The following is a 20,563-nucleotide window of genomic DNA, read 5'->3' on the forward strand; positions in this document are numbered from 1 at the left end:
TGGAACAGAAAAGTGATGATGGTGTCAATCCTGTTGGGCATTTACTGAACAGCAAGGAGACACAGTGTAGGAGGAGGGGCATGAGTACCTGTCAGTTTTCCCACCTCCTCACCTCCTCACTTCCTAGTGGCATCCTGTATGACCTCACCAGTTTGCAGAAGGACCCCCTCCCCACAAGAAACCTTTACTCAGTGAAATGTAAAACTTTTATGAGCTCTTGGGGAGAGTTAGTTGTGTATCATTGTTTTTAGTGTGACTAAAATTACTAATGTTCTCCTTGTGGCATCAGCCAGATTAAACAATGACTATATATATGAAGGAATATTTAGAATAAAATAAAAAGCATAGAGAATAATATAGCATACTCCTATATAGTCACTATTTAGATTTAACAAGTGTTGACTGTTTGCCATTATATTAGTCAGCTCAGGCTGCCATAACGGAATACTATAGACTAGATGGCTGAAACAACAGAAATTTATTTTCTTCCAGTTCTGGAGGCTAGAAGTCCCAGGTCAGCATGCCAGTTGATTGGTTCCTGGTGAGAGCTCTCTTCCTGGCTTGCAGACTTCTTGCTCTGTCCTCACAGCAAGGCCTGGCCTTTCCGCGGTATGTGTGTGTGTGAAGAGAGAGCCAGCTCTCTGGTGTCTCTTTTTATGAGGACACTAATCCTATTGGACAGGCCCCACACTTCTGGCGCATTTAACCTTCATTACTTCATTAGAGGCCCTCTCTCCAGTACAGCCACACTGGAGATTAGAGCTTCAAGCTATGAATTTTGGGGGGGACACAGTTCAGTCTGTAGCAGCCATGTATCTGACTTTACCCTCCTTGATTCCGTTCCCTTTCCTTCCTCTCCAGAGGTACACTTTTTTGAAGTTAGCATGTTTTTCCTTTCCTTATATTATACATTTACTATACATGTGCATGCACATATTTATGTTTGTAAACACTATTACATAATGTAGTATGTTTCACATTTGACACGAATGGTATTTGCTTTTTTCTCTCACCATTTTGTTGCTGACATTTATCCATGCTGATACTTGTGGATCTAAGTAATTCATTTTAACTGCTGTTTGATGCATTATTGAATGAATAATTTACTTATCCATCAAATAGTAATAGACATTGATAAGTAGTGTCCATTTTTTCCCCACTATCATAAATGATGCTGCAGTGGGGGTTCTTGTGGATATGTGCTGGAGTTTCTTTTGGGTAGATGCCTTGGTTTAGAATTTCTGGGTGGTAAGGTATATACGTCATCAGTTTTATTAGATATTGCCCATTTACTCTCAATAAAAGTTTACACAAATTTTAACTTCCACCAGTAGAGTTTTTTTTTTTTTACACATCCTTCACAACTCTTGTCAGACTTCTTAATTTTTGTTTATCTCATGAGTATAAAATGCTATTTTATTGTTATTTTAATTTACATTTCCCTGATTATTTATGAGGTTACACAATCTTTCATTATGTATTAAACAGTCGAAGGGTTCCTTGTGAATTGACTGTTCATGTCTTTGTCTACTTTCTATTAGGCTAGTTGTCTTTTTCTTTATATAAAAGTTAAATATGTATTTTTATTATTAAAATTTTGTCTATTTAAAGTCATTAGAACTATCTTCTCCTTGTCTGTGGCTTCATTTTTCACTTCTACAAAATAATGTTCTAATTGTTTAGAAAGTTTGCTTTTTTAATATAGTTGAATGTATCAATTTTTTTCCCTTTATGGTTTGGTCTAATTGTGTCTTATTTAAGAAACTATTTCCCACTCAAGGTCATAAAGACGTTTTCTTTGACAGGTTTTAATTCCTGAGCTCTCCATTCTTTTCCATTGGTCTATCTGCCAATGTTTTCGCACATTGTTTTGATTATTATAATTTTGCCGGAGCTTTGGTAGCTGATAGAGCAAGTCCCTTTTTTTAATCTCTTCTAAAGAGGTTTTGGCCATTTTTGACTTTCACTCAGCCAAGTAAAATTCAGGAAAAGCCTGTCAATTTTCATGACAAGCTACAGTATTCATCGGGATTTCCTTGAATTTGCAGGTTAATCTGAGGAGGATTGACATCTTTATGATATTGAGAGCCTTCTGGTAAAATGAATATGGCATGTCCTTCCATTTACTTGAGTGTCCCTTTATATCACATCCTTCATTAAAGTTCTATTTTATCTCTTCGGATAATATACTACTTTTGTCAGATTTATCCCCAGGAACTTTACAGATTTAAAAAAATTTTCCATTTGTTATGGAATGGATATTTTAATTTGTCATTTATTTTCTGGTTGATTGTTTCTTGTGCATGGGAATGCCATTGCTTTTTTAAAAATTAGTTGATCTTATATTCAGCAACCTTACTGAACTCTCTTATTAGTTCCAGTAGTTTGTGAATTCTTTTGGATTTTCTGTAGACAATAATACTTTCTACAATTAATTCCAATTTTGAACTCCTCTCCACTTTCTTCTTATTTCTATTTCCTGCCTTATTGAATTGGTAAAGGCCTCCAGTTACAAGTTGAACAGTTGTGTCAATAACAGACATCTTCTTTGTATTCCTGACTTTATAGCAGATGCTTCTATCATTGATCACAAGGTATGAGGCTTATTTTTTGTACTTTTTCTAGGTGAAAGTTTTTTTCTCTTCCTAGGTTACTAAAACTTTTTTTCATCATGTAATTTTCTGTATGTATTGAGCTTTTTTCTTTAATCTGTTCATACAAGGTTTACATTAGGAATTTTACATCCATTAAATCATCCTTACATTTCTGTTTAAAGCTTGCTTCGTTTGCTAATAGTATGGTAGAATTTTTTCGTCTATGATGTATAATCCTAAAAGAGATTGAAGCTATAATTTCACTTTCTCAGACTGTTTTGTTTAGTTTTGATGTTAAGGTTTTGCTAGCCTCAAAAGAAATTGGAGAGCTTTTTGTCTCTTTTGGTCTCTGGAATAGTTTGAATATGAGAGAGGTTATATAATTATTCAAGGTCTGGTAAAGTGTGCCTCTAAACCTATCTAGTTCTGGTGCTTTGGTGCTTCTTTATGGGATAGTTTTTTATTTTAACTACTGAAGCACTTCTTTAATGGATATATGTCCATGCTATGTCACAGTATTTTTTAATAACTTTACAAATCTTTACTGTATCTCTATTTTGTCTCTCTTTTCATCTCTAATATTGTTTATTCTGCACACACACTTTGCCTCTCTTCTACTCTCCGGCCAAAGATTTATCCATTCAAGGAAAAGCATTGGCTTTTTTACTTTGTAGCTTTTAAAATAATGTTTTGAGCTGAATGTATTAATTATTCATTTCAACCTTTCTTGTCCTAATCTGAATTTCAGTCTATATGTTTTCCTGTAGGTACCACTTTAGCCGCATAGTGCAAATGCATTGTTTAATTCTATTATTGTTTAATTCCAGATATTTCATAATTTCTGTTACAATTCTATTTTGACCCTTGAATTATTCAGAAGTATACTTTTGGTTTTAAAATACGTGAATTAAATTTTTTAATCGATTTCTTATTTTATTGAATTATGGTTGGAGAATGTGGTCTATAAGATATCATTTCTTTGCTATTTGTTGAGACATCGTTAATTTACTTCAAGGATATTTTTGGAATTGTTTCATGTGTACTCAAAAGGAATAGCATTCTCTTTGTGATACATGCTCATTCAAGCAAGATTGTTTATTCCATTGTTTGAATCTTCTGTGTCTTTGCTTATGTTTTTCCAATCTGTTTTAGTAATGTTAAAATCTTTCACTATAATAGTGATTCATCAGATTCTCTTTATAAGTCGCCAATTTATGATTTAGAAATTTTGAAGTTATCTTGTTAAGTGAATAATAGCCAAGTGTCTAAAGGGATGGGTATAGAAGTAGAGCATAAGGATTTGGCAGATGTCAAACATGAGAAATAAAAACCACAGGAGCTGGAGAAGAAAAGCTTTTTCTCAAACTGTAAGCCAAGGATTGACACAAAAGAAGTGCCAAGTTATGTCTGCCAAGTCCCTGGGAAGCAGACTCGTGCCAGGGTCTGTGTACTAGATGAGGAATGAAGGCATAAGATGAGGGTTTAAGCTGAAGTCAGCTGGATGTAACTCACAGCCCACTGCTTTTAACTGCTGCCGTGCCTGTGTGTTTGTTTGAAAGTGGGTGGAATTAAAGTTGCTACCTGACCCTGAGTCCTGGCGGGAAGAAATTCTTTTTGTCGACTGAAACCTATCAGAGCAACTTCTAACTTTCAATCAATTCCCACCCACACCTTTATTTTGAAAGGATATTCCTTGTTAAAATCTTAATGTCACTTTTCATATTGCCCTTTGTGTTTTGTGCGCCAGGAGGATGAATTATTCCAATTGTCTTACTCAACTGGCAGTCACTGTCTGGAGGAAAGTTTAGTGAGTTGGATAACTGGTAGCCTTTCCTTCTGAGATTTTGTTTCTGGTAGACTTCACCACTGGGCAGAAATACTCCAATTACAGTGCTCAGTTTATCTGTAGATGAAAACTGTTGCATCTTCAATAAAACACTCAGCTGGTGGGATCAAGTTTGGCTGTGTTTCTCTTCATCGGTGCTTCTAAATCCATTTGCTAAGTCTGAGGTCCTGGACTCAGACATCTTGGAGGAAAACTAGGGGTAAAGTTGCTTTTCATTGAATGTGAAAAATAGCATTTTGCTGAAGGCTATTTTGCTCAGTTGCTCCAAAGTAATTTACCTTGGGAGCACAGACCAAGCCCGAGACGTTCAAGACTGAAAGGAAACTAGTTTTTCTTTTTCTTTTTTTAAAGTACCTATAGTTATAAGCAATCAACAAAAGAGAGTTTATGATGAAAATTATTCTTCAATCCTGACAGTGACATTTTCTGTGGTAAAAGATGCAGCTTTCTTATAAACATGAGGAAAATCTAACCCTTCTCTCATTCCTTTATTACTTTCAGGTCTCTTAATTTTGGGTAAAGAAAACAAGCAAAGTTTGTAGTGAGATTTATTTTAGTAAAACAGACAATTACCCAGATGATTCAAGATTCTGTCTTTCCCCAACTCCATACAAACATTTATCTCCTTTATTTAGTTTATGCAAATGAAAGGGATCCATGGGGGTTGGGTAGGTGTGCCAGATACTCTTTATAATTGCACAGTTTTAAAATTTAGTTTCCTAGTACAGACCCAGGATCTAAGATGGTGTGACATTTTCAGTCTCCAAAAATCTTATAACAAGCTTTACAAATTCTGCAGTTGAGTCTGAGCATTTTCCTCTTGGGTCATTTTCGTGCCATTAGATTATACTGCTCCAATTTCTACATGGTAGGTCTGGCACCAGATTCCTTCCATGAATATCCAGTGCTTTTCCAAATTAAAAAATATAGAATCAAAATAGCTACATTAAATAGTAGATAATCTGAGAGTTAATTTTTTCAGGGGAGAAGAGAACAAGACTCCAATTAGACAGCATTTACTTTAGGACTAATGCTTAATTACACTAGTTCCAGAATAACCTAACCCAACTGTAGCCTCCAGACTTTGATTATAAGTCTCTTTGCTAAATTACTCAGAATTCATTTTAAACTCAGATCCTTTCCAGGGGAGATCCTAAATGCTGAGGCTTCAGGCCAGCTTGCTGTTAAAATTCCCTTCATATGACTTTCTTTCTTTTTTTTTTTTATATGGTTACTAGCAACTTTCCTTCTTCCCAGATGAAGGTGTTCTGGTTACCCTGCTTACGTTGGTAGATTGTGGATCTACTTGGCTCCTTGGCTCACCTGTGTATGCCCGGTAGGGAGAAGCCATGCTGCTGCTTTACCCGCCTCCTTGAATTGAAGGTAAAGAGCCCATAGGCTGCCATGTGCTGACAGTGGACATCTCTCCCTGACTAGGGGTTGCCCAGGTAAAAGGAAATCCTTGTTCATTATAATCACAGAGAAGAATAATCTGTGCCACACTGCCCTTCCCAGCAACCTATGAAGTTGAAAGCAACAAGTTTATACAAAAACAGAGGTTTAAAATCTTTTTTTGGTCTAAAGTTACTATAAGTATTCAGAAAATTGTTGTTGAAAATGTATAGTTTGTGTGGCACTTTGCTCAACAATGTGTGTGATTCCACGTTTTAAAAATCAGGAGGAGAAATGAACATGTGTACTAGCAACTATAAGTCCAAGCAACATACAATAAAGATCCTATGAACAATACAGACACTTGGTGTTTACAAAGTGATCCTTTCTGGCCAGGGAAGGCTTCTGGAGAAAGCTGCATTTGTACTGGGCCTTAAGAGATGAGTAAGAATTATCAGTGAGCAGACATATTTCAGTGGCACTAGGACTATGTTAAATGGAACATGATTATGGGTGCAACAAACTGCATGATCAGAGCCAAGGAAGTAGGAAAGAATGAGTCATGCTCAATGAGAAGGAAATACAGTTACATTGGGTATAAAGGGGTAAAAAATGGCATTGAGGGTATAAAGGTGGTAGCACACTGTATAAAGATGGAAGAACGATAGAGAAGACCGAAGATGTAGGTGGAGGTCAGATTATGAAGAGTTTCAGTGACCAGGCTTTGTAGGCAATAGGAGTCACTGAATTTGGGCAGGACAGTAACATTATGACAGTGGTACTTGCAGGATGCTTCTCTGGTGGAGTGGTGGGGATTGGAACCAGCAGCCCGCAGGCAAAGAGACCAGCTAAAAAGCTCTTTCATTAGTCTGGGTGTTAGAGAGTCCAAGTGAGGCTCAGATGACTCAGCTCCAGGTTTGGTGAGGCTTAAAGCATATACAATTTGGGGGACCCTTTTTAGGAAAAATAGAACACATTTGCAAGTAAAAAATTACTATATTTCTTCCCTCGTCTTAGTCAGGGCCATGTAAATAAGGGGCCCTGAGCCAGCTTCATGATAAATCAACCTCTGGGTGAAAATCCTGAGAGTTTCTGAGTTAGAATGATTTGCCCCATCATTACTGTTGAATGCATCTGCTTGTTCCAGAGTGGGAGGTTTTATGACAATTGGCTCAAGTAGACAGTGAAACAGTATAGCTCATAAGCAGAAACTGCCTATTTGTAAAAAGGCTGGGCCAAGTGCAAAAAACTTTATTTCGTCTTTATAGAATTTAAGTTAATATTTTTCAACACTCAAACCATTTTCAAAGTTTAAGAACATTTGCCCTGTTGAAAGCATAAAATAGGGATTGGCTGTGCAGATCCTTGGACCAAGCTGCCTGGGTTCAAATCCTACGTCATCCGTTTAACTATGAAAGTTGCCTAGAACAGTGCCTGGCATATAGCAAGTGCTCAAAAAATATTAGGTGTTATTTTCATCAGTGGGGAGTTCAAAAATAAAATTAATGAAAATGTGTTCCACACAAGAAGAGCGTTAATTGCTTTTAATACATCACTTGCCTGTGGGGATTGTTACCATTGTCACCTATATTGAGATTTGAAAACTGAGTTCCAAAGTTGTTTATTTCCTTGTAGCTTTGGGTTCAGGTGGTTCTTAGCTGGCTGCACATTGAATTACCTAGGGCAGTTTTAAGTCCTGCCTCTACCGGGGTCCCGCCCTGGCCAATGCAACCAAAACTTCTGGTGAGCCTGGGCCTCAGGTGTCCTACAGGCTCCCTATGACTTTGTTAGACGCCAGAGTCAGAGTGGGAAGTCAGGGCGTGTGGCCTCCAAGTGGTTGGTGATGACTTGGCTTTACTCAGGCCCAAAGCAATCTGACGTCAGCTCAGGTGAGATCACCTAAGGAAGATTTGAGTTTTCTTTTTCCTCTTTTATTATTCTATGAAAATAAACCATAACTTCGTTACTAAAATAGATAAATGTTGAAAAATCCTTCATACGCGTTCGCAACTAATATTAACTTATTCCAAAGCCTAATATCTTCACAAATCTCCATTTCACTGGTTCTTGTTACCCAGTGGTGTTTCGTTTAACTTAAGTGTGAAAGCCCTTCCTGGAGCATTTATAAAAACCTGAAAACAATGGCCCTTACATCGAAGATCGAAGATCACATACTGAACACTACTGAGGCGTTGGGCACGGTGTTAGCTGTGTATGTGCGTTATGTCCTTGTGCTTACGACCCTCCCTGTAAGGTAGGCACAGTTATCACCCCTGTTTTACAGATGAAAAGGGAGTTTCCTTGGTCGTACACCTGGTGTGAGGCAGTTTAAGGGCTTGGGTCCTAGAACGGAAGCAGAACAGGGTAGTGGCTGACGGCTCCAAAGTAGGGGTCGGATACCCCGGCGGGTTGTCACTTTCCTTGTCTGTAAGATGAGATAGAAACACTCACCTTGTAGATTTGTTGTAGTTATTTTTGAGGATAATAACCGTAGAAGTGGAAGGTACTCATGGGTGGCAGCTATTAGTGAATTAATAAATCAGATGTGTTGCTATGAGAGGGTCCTATTTTTTAAATACACTATAGGTTTTTTATAAGTTAAGACTTTATTGTTATTTATTATTTCACAAGAACTGCATGTTGATTGTGAAAAAAATTAGGAAATCAAGCAAGCAAAAAGAAAAAAACACCTTTATCTTACAACGGAGAACTTACTGAATTTTTTTCTATCCTCTGTATTTTTTTAATGCATACGCATACAGACATTTATTAGAACGCGGTGGTGTACGTTATTTTCTTTAAATGGCTTTTCATTCAGTAATGTTCTTATTTTTCTATTTCGCTTCTATTCTTGCTGTTATGCTTGCAAACGGATGCTTACGCCCATAGATGTTCAATACCATTAAGATAGATCAGGCCCTTGCCACGGGGCCATGTATGATTCAAGGACTCGCTGTTTTACGTAAGATAATTTGCCTGTGTTTTGTGAGCAAGGCTTGTTCTCCTTATCTTAGAGCGGAGTTAGGGCAGTGAAGCAGGGAGAGGCTTGCCCGGAGGAGGTCTGTCAGAGACGTTCTCCTGGCACAGCTGTGAAGGCCAGAAGTTGGGCATGTTGGGAGGCACTGAGGAGGTCTGGGCGGGAGGCTCTGGGGATGCTTGTACTGCAAGAGGGAGGTCATATCAGGTGGAGGCCTAGGGCCAGGACGGAATCAAATCCTAGACTTGTAAGTGGCTGAATACAAGATGGACAATGGCTGGACCATATGTAAAAATAGAACTCTGAGCCATAACCTGCAGGAACCAGCCCAGGAGACCACCCCCTTGTCTACAATAACCAGCCCAGAAAGCCAGCCTGATAGAAGTCAGACTTACATAAAGCCAGATTGCTATCTCTAGTAACAATCCAGGAAGCTAAATAATAACTCCTGTAAAAATTGGCGCCAAATGGCCAGGACTTAATGAATAACTGACAACCTCCCTACTTTTTGTTCCATCTTCCTAACTTAGGACCAAGTAAAGAAAGCCAAATGCACAGCCCTAACCAGCCACGTGGGATGCCCACTTCTAGTTAGCCTGCCTCCAGCTTCCCCGTGCCAGCAGCCTCCAGTCAGGGTGCACCTGGAGCCTTCGCTTCAGTCCACTGTAAAGTTTCCCCACACCTCCGCCTGCCCGTGAGTCTCAGCCAAAACGCAGGTGATGGTGGCTGACGACCTTGCGATAGCGAGCTCTGGACAAACGGCCCCTGCTTTTCTCATTTGGTTGGTCTTTGTTTATTTCCGCCCTTGCTTGATGCCCAAGACAGGCTGCTCATGTGTGACCATTGTCAGATAGGGCCCTTTGTCTTTGATGGAACTTTTCTTGATCTCTTTCTGTGAGGTATGCATGCTTTTTTCCTGGAAGGCAGTTGTCATAACTTCCTCATCTTGGTATTGCTAGTGCCTAGTGCTGCCTGGCTCATAATAAAGTCCGTTGAAGAGAGAGGGAAAGAGGTCTCACTCACAGGATTAGGCCCTTTCTTTTCCAGTATGGAACGAGGAGAGCCCAATGTGACTGGGCTGTCTTGTTTTGATAGAATGAAACGTCATCCCAAATTTCGGCTTAAGTGTAAACCAAACTGAAATTGGCCTGGGGTGGGGGGAATTTTGCAGCCTGAGGGATCTCATAAAATCTCTAGAGAATTGTTTTTAAATCTTTTTTGGCAAAACGTTCCCCTTTTTTGTTTAACACCTTCCCCTAATCTAAACCCATGTGAATTTTGAGGGAAATTTAATTTAAACGATTTTTTTCTTCCCTTAGCTAAATAGAAGCAGGTGCTGTTCAGACAGTAAAGAAAACCATGGCTAAGTCAGTTTGGCTTGCTTGTTTTCCCAGTTTCCCGGGAAGATGACTGAAATGTGACCTGTGGCCAGTTAATTGTCACTGAGATTGAGTTTGCTAAGGTTTCTCCACTGATGCATCTAGACCAGAACATTGACCAGAAGCCCCTCACCTCACTTATGGGTCATATCAGCTCAGGCTCCCTCCTTCAGAACCGAAATACCTGTTCAGCATTACCATTGGGGCCTGGAATACTACACTTGGTTTACGTATTGCCCTTAACTGGTGTGTTCTTCCAGAAAACACTCCAAATTCAAACACTGAAGCAATTTTATTGTGTAGCTAAAACTCCTTCGTGTGTGGGAACAAAGTTCGAAGGGGAGTGACTCTGGAGTGATTCATTCTCAGAAATTCCACATACATCTCAGGGCTGTAATGATACTGCTTTATTGTTCTAAGTAAGCATCTTTTTAGAACTCATTATTAGACTGTAAGTTCTACAAGGCAGGGACTGTGTCTGTCGTTTATTTCTGTGTCTCTTGTATCTGACTTACATATAATGGCACTTAACAGGATTTTGTTTAGTGCGTGATGGGAACCGGGACTTCAGAGTCACTGGAGAGAAGGTGCTGAAATACAGCAGACACAGCATTATCATGGTGAGACAGAGCAAAGACCTGTTATAAAATACATGCAGACATCAACAGCTCTATAGCAGTTCTCCTCGCAGAAAGAAGGCTTTTTGGCTAGATATTTATTAACAACTACACAATTTTCTATTAGTAAAGGCCTCTCAGTAGACCCTTGGTGAGTCTGGAAGTTCTGCCCAGCAGGATTTAGTGAATCTCAGGATTAGTAATCTGATTGCCTCATTCAGGAGAGAAGATTTAAAATATGCAAGGTTACCTTTTATTGGCTTGTGAGTACGGCAAATAATAGAGTGGCATAAAGAGCTCAGACCACTGCTGGGAGGAAAACAATCCCGAGTCCCTGAGGGTCCTAGGGAGAAGAACAAAGCTTTTTCTTAAGTTTTGTCAGCTGATGGAGAGAAATTTTCCTCAACTTGGTTGCAGCCTTTCTTCCTAAGCAGCCTAATGTAAACAGCTGTGCCAACTCTGAGCCATCTGTTTGTACAACCGAATCGTCCCTAATTTACCACCTTCTTTTCCCATATCCCTCTCTGCATTTTTTTTTAAAGATTTTATTTTTTTCCTTTTTCTCCCCAAAGCCCCCCAGTACATAGTTGTATATTCTTCGTTGTGGGTCCTTCTAGTTGTGGCATGTGGGACGCTGCCTCAGCGTGGTTTGATGAGCAGTGCCATGTCCGCGCCCAGGATTCAAACCAATGAAACACTGGGCCGCCTGCAGCGGAGCGTGCAAACTTAACCACTCGGCCACGGGACCAGGCCCCGTCTCAGCATTCTTGTTGGGTGGCTGGGTGGGTGGGGAGGAGACAGGATGGCAAAGAATATGAGTCTTTTAGCCTTGACTTACATGGTGGGCACAGGGCATTCTTATTCGACATCAATTTCAACCATCTTGTACCGTGCTTTCCTATACTGCAGGGGCTGAAAGGCTAAAAACTACCTTTCCAGACACCTTGCAGCCAGAGTTATGGGTGGGATCTAAAGGCTCTCTTATTTGGAAGGCAGAAGTGATGCAGAGGCATTGCTCCTGCTGGCACAGACGATTGCAGGGCCCATGGTTTCTCTGTAGCAGTCTTAGCAAAGGCCCCCGGGACTGGCCACTAGCGTCGTGGGTGTTGAGAGGCAGGGCACAGGGCACCCATTATTGCCAGTGCAAATGGTCTCAGTCCTGGTGGAGTCCTGAAGACCTAGCAGCAATGGGGCTTATAGGCGTCTCTTCACAGCAGTCAGTGAGGGTCTGTTTGGAGCACTGTTTACCAGGCAGCATGCAGCAACCTTGGTGGCCTGGTTCTGCCATTGGCTTGGGAGTTGTTCTTAGAAGAACCTAGAGTTGGTTTCGTCAGCCCTCCCAGTGCTCTGTAAGCCATTTATAGTCCACTGTAATAAACCTGGGTCTGCTGAAACTAGTCAGGTTGAGCTCTTTTTGCTGCAGTAGAGCCCTGAGCGCTACAACTCAGGAATGAGGGGCTGAATCAAGTTTTCTGAGTTAGGTATTGTTGAGAGTTGCTCTCCTTCATTGCTATTGCCTTGGTTTTAGACAATTATTTGCAAAACTACTGATGTGTTACTTTTGGTTCCTGAATTCCAAGCTATTGTGTATTTCTCCACTGTTTTCTAGTCACTTGTAAGCAGTTAGAAATCCAGGGTTATGGTTTTTTATTTTTTATGTTTAATAAAGTATTGAATCTGTTACATATTAAATTCTGATATGTTCAGAAAAATGTAGAGCCTACTAACTTATCCATCCAGAACCTGAGCTTAGAATTGCCTTGTCTATTGTTAATGAGCCTTTGCTCCTGGGTGTCTCAGAAACCTCTGGATGACCTATAATGTAAAAGCAATACTAATAACCATTAAAATAAAGGGTTATGTTTGTGTCCTTTTTTGTGGTTTTTGAAAACATGACCCCTTATGTCAGAGTTAAGGGAAGGTATTGCAGAAAAGAAAATTAAGTTTCTGAGAAGTACGATAATTTGTTGAAAGGCATGAGGTTAGTTAATAGTTAGCAGAATCAGGCCTATAGCAGGTTGGAAAAGCATATCTTTGACAAGAAAAGCAAATGCCTGATATAACAAGTTTTCTCCAAGAATAGCCTGAGATATCTAACGGAGCTAGCTCCCCTTTTTAAAAAATCCAACCTGAAAAGATTCTTTGGATGGTGCAAAAAGTGGTTAGCACCTTTAGAGTCATTAGTTTCTGTCCAAAGGCCTGTGGCTTTGACAGGAGTTGTGGGGCGAAGGGAGAGAGACAGGATTCAAGCTGAAGCGATTCCTTGCAACATCTGTTAGTGCTGAGGCAAGCTTGGGTTACGGCTTTATTCCATAAAACAAGGATGTGAAAAGCAGCCTTAAGGAAAAGACATTAGGATGGGCTGAGGCAGGAGAGGAGGAGCGTAGAGTGACTTGTAGAGAAGGAGAGCAGACTACCTGCTGGGCTTAGTACCTCAGTTAACACTTTTTTTGTTGTTGTTCTCGCTATTAATTCCTATTATTAAAGAGTCCTTCAAAAGAATGTTGTGGGTTTGAAACCGAATGAGAGTGAAGCATTCTTTTCCACCAGATATCTTTTTAGCCGTTCTGGCTAAGACTTTCCTGGACTTAGTTTTAGCTTTACTGGTACATGAGGAGGTTTCCTTTTGCTGTGGAAGGATTTACATGTAGCCAAATGTTTCATGGTGCTATCTGTAATGTGCTTTAAAGCCTTTTCTGAAAGTGAAATTTATTTAAAGGAAAGGCTGTTTCCTACTAGTTGGAACAGCTTCTAGAAGTGTGACTCATGCAACTAGTCCCAAGAGCTTTGATAGTAGAAGCTTGCCACAGAGCGAGCCGAAAGACATTAACCTTTATAGTGCCACGGGTCTGTCCTTGGCGGCCGTGCCACCAGGAACCGAAGCCTTTCCAGCGCCTTGCATTGTTTTGCTTCCATTGAGAGGAGAAAGCAACTGATTGATATAGTAACAAAGCCTGTTGGAGTGTCGCAAACCATTAGTTGCAGGAGGTAGATTGGTGGTTGGGAGGAGGGTGAAGTGGAGACTAAGGCTCCCGGTTCCAGGACTTGCCTCAGAAATGCTTTCTGGTCCACGCGTAGAATCTGGGCTGGAAAGGGGCTCTGGCCGCTGCCTTAGATCGTGAAAACTGGATTGACTTTGCATGCAGACAGACCTGGGTTTGACTCACTTTACTAGCTGTTTGATATTAGGCAAATTATTTAATCTTTCTCAGTCTGGGTTTCCTCATTTGTAAGGTCAAGATGATGATACCATCAAAGAGCTGTTGTGAGCGCTAGAAGAAATGCTTTTTTTTTTTTAAGATTGGTACGTGAGCTAACAACTGTCGCAATCTTCTTCATCTTTTTTTTTTCCTTCTTCTCCCCAAAGCTACCCCAGTACATAGTTGTATATTCTAGTTGTAGGTCCTTCTGGCTGTGCTACGTAGGACACTGCCTCAGCATGGCCTGATTAGCGGTTCCAGGTCCGCGCCCGGGATCCGAACCAGTGAAACCCTGGGCTGCCGAAGCAGAACGTGCGAACTTAACCACTTGGCCACAAGGTGAGCCACGAAAAAGTGCTTTTAAGGCACAAACCACAGTGCCTCCTGGCACATGGTAGGTACTCAACAAATGGCAAATGACCATTCTGATTATGCTCATAGTTATTTGCTGGTTATTTCCTTAACCAGTACTATTTAAGTTTCTCTTTAGGGGCCCTTTCTCCTCAAATCTGTTCTTCTCTATTTCTCCATTTCTGTTATGAGCATGAGGTTTACATGTAATGTTTCTTTTTATGTATCTGAAAATCTCTATATTGAAAAATTATCCTCATAAGAGCCCTGCAAAGCAGGCAGCCAGGAGGGTTAGTATCCTTATTTCAGAGGTGAGAATAATAAGGTTAAGAGATGCTAGCCAAAAAGAGGTAAAGTAGAGAGAGACTAGAACAGGAGCCCTTAATCTGGGATTTATGGGCCTTAACTCTCTGAAAATAAATGCAGAAACAATTTTTTTTTTTTTTGAGGAAGATTAGCCCTGAGCTAACATCTGCCACCAATCCTCCTGTTTTTGCTGAGGAAGATTGGCCCTGAGCTAACATCCATGCCCATCTTCCTCTATTTTATGTGTGGGACGCCTGCCACAGCATGGCTTGCCAAGCGGTGCCATGTCCGTGCTCCAGATCTGAACTGGTGAACCACCAGCCGCCAAAGCTGAGAGCACGAACTTAACCTCTGTGCCACCAGGCCAACCTCAATTTTGGTGTATTTTGATTGTGAGAAGGTATATAACTTTCTTCTAACTCTCAAAGGGGTCTGGGATCCTCCTGTGAAGCCTCTGATCCACTGTGGTTAAAGACTTCTGAGACTAGAGAACTATTTGAGGGCCTGGTTTCTGCCTTCATGTAGGCAGAAGAGCAAGAGTGGTTGGTGTACCACTTACATTAGAATCCCCTGGATGGCTTCCAAAATTCAGGGTGCTAGGCCCCAGCTCAGACCTACAGAATCAGAGACCCAAAAACCGGAGCTGGAGAGTCTGGCATCCCTTTTTGGGAACAGAAGCACATTCCCAGTAGGAAGCCTGTCTGCGGAGGCGTGACATTATGGTTGCAGGAATTAGAATTCTAGAGGATGTTGCCTGATTTTGGAATTGTTGCCTATCGTCATGAAGGACTGGAAAATTCATTTGAGAGTCTCATTATGAAAGCGCCTACAAAGTGACAGAGAAAAATCTTACAAAATACTCTTATGCATCTTCAGAAGGGCAAACAGTACTTTTCACATAAGTTAGGCTTATTTTTAAGAAAGATAAATGAAATTTTAAAAAAAGAAGTGGTGTGTATAACACATCATTGCTTTAAATAATATGTATTATATATGTAAAATATATATAGCATATATGTAAACATTTTCAACTCTAAGAGTGGTGGGCTGTGGATTGGGAATCACACCGTTCAAGTCAAGACCAGGAGCCAGGCCAAATGAAAAACAGCAAAGTGTTAATAATGTGACTAACCAGAGTTGAACGTTGGACTTAGTAGTGGTTGCTACATTTGTCAATGAGTCGCCAGTGAGTGGAAGGAGTGTCCTCTGGTGACAATAAACTAGTCAGGTAAGAAAGACATGCAGCGAAGGACAGCAAAACTCAAAGTCATAAGCTAAGCAGGAGGAACAGCATGGAATTCAGGTTCAGAGCAAATTCACAAGTCTCAGAAGGAGTATTCTAAGGAAAAACAACTGTGAGGGCGAATTAAAAGTTTGTGGTAACTGGTGATGAAAAATAAAAGACAGTCAAGTGATAATACAGAAGAATCTGCTGAAAAGAGATGCTGTTTTTGTTTTTCTCTTTCATCTTCTCTTGGGTAATTAATTGGTTATCTTCAAATTGACCTTGAGTTCTTTATCAAGTACTGCTCTTGGCTTTATGCTCTTGACTGGATATGGCTGCAGCTTGAACTCATTCTCCAAATCATTCTCTGGTGCCGTCAAGTTATATGTTATGGCCCCACTCCATTCCACGGACCACTCAGCAATTTGGTTGGGTGGGGAAGAAACACCTGGAGGGTGACAAGGAGGAGTTTGGGTGGCTTGGGCCCATGAGATGGTGGGTCAGTGTAGTCCAGCTGCACAAGTGGATGGAGCCATGAGTTCTCCAATCACTTCCTCAAGCAGAGCCACAAATGGAAACTACCATGGGTTTTTAAATGAGCAGGAAAATGCCTGTGCTGAGGCTGCAGTCAGGCCAAGTTGGTCCATGGTCAACTGAGGAGAAAATAGCCCAATTGGAAGCCCAGGTTTTCTGTGTTCTTCATATCTAATGTCAGTTGCCAGAATGACCACTAATGCTCACTAGACCTGAGGGAATTTCCTCTGTCTCATGTGTGCCCAAAGTCCTCTAAGACGGCTCATCCAGTCTCTAATCTGTTAGTTCAGCAGCTATAGCCAATCTTAACGCTGTGGTCCATTCTCGACTCTTGGTTTCTAACCCCGTTCTTATCTCCAGCTCCTAATCTTCAGGAGTAGGACTAGAAAACAGCTTCATTGCTACAATCAGGTAAACCTCTAGAAAAAAAGTTGCATCTGCAAGTCAAGCTTGCTCTCTTATGACATCTCATTCTCTAGGTCTCTGTCTCTCACACATACACATTTATGATTTATGTATTCCACATTTTCTCTGTTTTTCACATTATTTTCATAGTCTTCTTCCTTTATTTCACACATAAATTTCCTGCTAACTGTAATGATTTCCCTTGTATTGATAATAACTATTATTGTGGGTACCGTTACTGTGATCTTCTTTCATTGCCTTAGTCCTTTTTCAGTTTTGCTGAAGAATGTTGATATAACTTTTTCCATTTCCTCAAATTTCTCTGTCTCCCAATATGTAAAAGGGAGAGCACCTTCCCTTCTGAATCAGGTGTCTGTGGATGCCTTTCCCTTTTCTCAACTCTCTTGTTATGGAGTGATGTTCCACCGTCTTGTGCACTCAGCAGATGACATGGGACCTCTAAGCCTATGGATTGGACTTAGCTGATTGGTATACTTTGTAGTTATCCTGCTAGCTCTTGAATGACTTGCAAACTGTTTTAAAAAATGGAAGTCTTGTAAGGAGTATTTCCAGCATTAATTTCCTGTCGGAGCATTTTCTTTTGACAGAGTCAATTTGAAATTCCTCTTGGGATGTGATAAAGCAGGCAGGCATCAGAGGAAGGAATGTCCAAGAGCTCCTGCCTCAAGGCTCCTACCTCACACAGCTCTGGTCATCAAGCTGGCTTTCCAGGCGCAGAGACAGGCGCATAAGTTTCCCACCGAGCTTGAATAAATCAAAGGAGGAAATGCATGAAGGTGTTGGTTTCCAACACTTAATTTCTCTTGTGGCTGGGCTAATAGGCAAAGCCAGGGACCATTTCATACTTGAGTTTCTGCAGCACAGCAGGGTTGCATGAATAAAAGTAACAGTTAAAAGTTGGCAAATTCTTTCAGGGGCAATCAATCTAACATCTCAAGGGAATGGTTTGGTGAAGTCGATCCAAAAGTAGGAATGAAGTTCATGGGTTAAGGTTTTGGTCTTCTTCCAGGCTTCCTGTTAGTATGCTGTGTGACTGGGTCTGTGCCTTGGTCCTATTTTCCTAGCTCTGTGGAAAACACCACATCAGCTGAGTTTGTATAAGAATTTACTAACATATGTGAGGCAATTCATAACACTCAGATTAGTAAGTCGTAGCACATGCTCATCTCACGTTGTTGTACACTAGCCATACCTGACATAAGGTACTGTAGTCTGTCAACTCATAATAGTTATTAACAAAATATGATTGTATCTATTCTGTGTTTAACTCTTGTTGTCAATATCTATATTGCCTTGTGCCATTTTAACTCATATGTTTTCCTCGAAGTACTTCTCCAACTTAATTATTTGCATGTCATACTTCTCTTTGATTATTTCTATGGTTTTTTCCTCTTATCCTTTCCAAGTGTTCTTTTCTTTATTACATGTTCTTTCTCTGTCTTTATCATCCTAGAATTTTATTTTAGTCCTGGAGTTCATTGGACCTCTTCTCCAGTGTTTCATTAGCATTTCATCTGTGGCTTCTCAGGATTCCTTCACATGGTTCAGCCATTTTTATACTTCTTAAAACTTTTAAGTCTTTGGTTAAATAAATGCATGCTCCAAAACACATAAAAATTCTTTCACTGGGTTAAAAAGAAACTTCAGAAATGAACACATTCTTATAAACGTGTTTATATACCGTTTTAAGTTCAAAATAGATAGTGTTTAACATTACACACTGTAGAAATTCTAAGTTTAATTTTTTAAAAGTTGAGTAAATATACACTCAGAAATGCCTATAATTTTTATAAGCAGTTCCTATCTATCTGTCAACTGTCAGTGTTAACATTTATTGGTTAACAGATGACATACTTTGACACAATCACTAAATCCTTTCCTGTTTATTTGTGGAGTGATCATGTGAAAGTGACACCCAGCTGAACCTTGGAAAAACATACGGATTTGTCACAGAAAGAACACATAGAAAATAGGGGCTTTCAACAGTGGATCTGTCTAGAATTTTTAGGGACCTTATACATGTCCAAGTAGGCCAGTTTTTACCTCTTACGGCCAGTCCCATGCTTTAGAGATAGTGGTGTTAGATAAAGCATTTGGTTGCCAAGATATTTTTACTAAATACTGACCACGGGTCAACTGAGACCTTGTGTACACACACACACACACTCACAAAACCATAAGAAATAAAAACATGTGGCACAGCCATTTAACAAGTGACAGCTGATGTACCTGTTAGGGTGAGGGATGGCGTCATTTCACACTGACTCAGGAGATCATAGATTCCTCCTTCCTTCCACAAACCTGTGGGGTTGAATGCTTTTCACTGGTTCCCTGCCCTTGTCTTCCTTTGCTATACATTTCTGCTGTGGGTAAATCTGGTAGATTGACTGCATCAGTGGCCCAATGAATGGCCCCCCCTATATTCATACCCTTTGCAATGTGACTTTACCGCCCCTCCAATCAAGAGTCTGTTTTGACACTTCTTGGATCTGGCTGGCCTATGACTTGCTGTAGCTACTAGGATGCAATGGAAGGGATGGTTGGCCAGTTCCAAGCCTAGGCCTCAATAGGCCCTGGGAACTTCCACTTCATCTTTTGGAACCCTGCCTCCACCATCAGAACAAGCCTTGACTGGCTTGCTGGAGGATGAGAGACCACACAGAACAGAGATAAGTCATCTCAGCTGAGGCCAACCTAGACTAATCAACTCCCAGCCAGCCTCCTAACTGACCGCAGGCATATGAGTAAGTCTTGTGAAGATCAACTGAGCTTAGCAGAGGCTGGGAGAAGTGCCCAGCTGACTGATGGGATAAATAGATGCTTATTATTTTATGCTGTTGTGTTTTGTGGTTATTTGTCACAGAGCATTGCTATGGTAATAGATAACTAATATGCTGACTTACATTTCTTCAAAGTGAAAATAGCTTTAGTGTTTACTCTAGTTATAAAAATAAACATAGTTAATGTAAAAAAATCCAAATAATACAGTGGCATTAGATAAAGCATTTGATTGCCAAAATATTTTTACTAAATGCTGCCTGTGGGTCAGCTGAGATGTGGTGTTCACACACACAAAAACAAATAACAAATAAATAGAAGAGAAAGAAAACGAAAGCAAAATATCACTCCAAATATCACCACACAGAGATGCCTACTTAAATTAAGATTTTGATGAATATGTATGTCATTTCTCTGCATGTATGTATATGTATATATACATACACACAATTTCTACGTAAATTAAATCATACTATACATGCTTCTCTGCAGTCTTCCTTTTCAATCAATAATGTGTCATGCACATTTCTCCATGTCAACAAATATTAACCTGTTTCATCAGTTTTAATGACTGCATAGTATTCCATTATACAGACATATTGAAATTTATTTAGGCATCCCTTTGTTGATGTAGGTTGTTTTTTATTTTTTAAATTTACAAATAATTCTGCCATGAACATTCTTGTGTCTAAATATTTCCAATTATTTCCTTAGGAAATATAATAGAATTATTAAATATTTCAAATATTTCCAATTATTAAATTATTAGAAATAGTGTGTAGGTTGAAGGGTAAATATGTTTAGAACTTTTATCTTCCAGAAAGGCTGTGTTTCTTATATGAGTTATTTACAGCATAACTTTGAAAACACTAGTGTTGGAGGAGACAGGATGTTTGTTGCAGACGATAGGATGAAGAGAGAAAAAGCTGTGGTCAAGG

Source organism: Equus quagga, chromosome 6, assembly GCF_021613505.1.
Source record: "Equus quagga isolate Etosha38 chromosome 6, UCLA_HA_Equagga_1.0, whole genome shotgun sequence".
Classification (NCBI taxonomy): domain Eukaryota; kingdom Metazoa; phylum Chordata; class Mammalia; order Perissodactyla; family Equidae; genus Equus; species Equus quagga.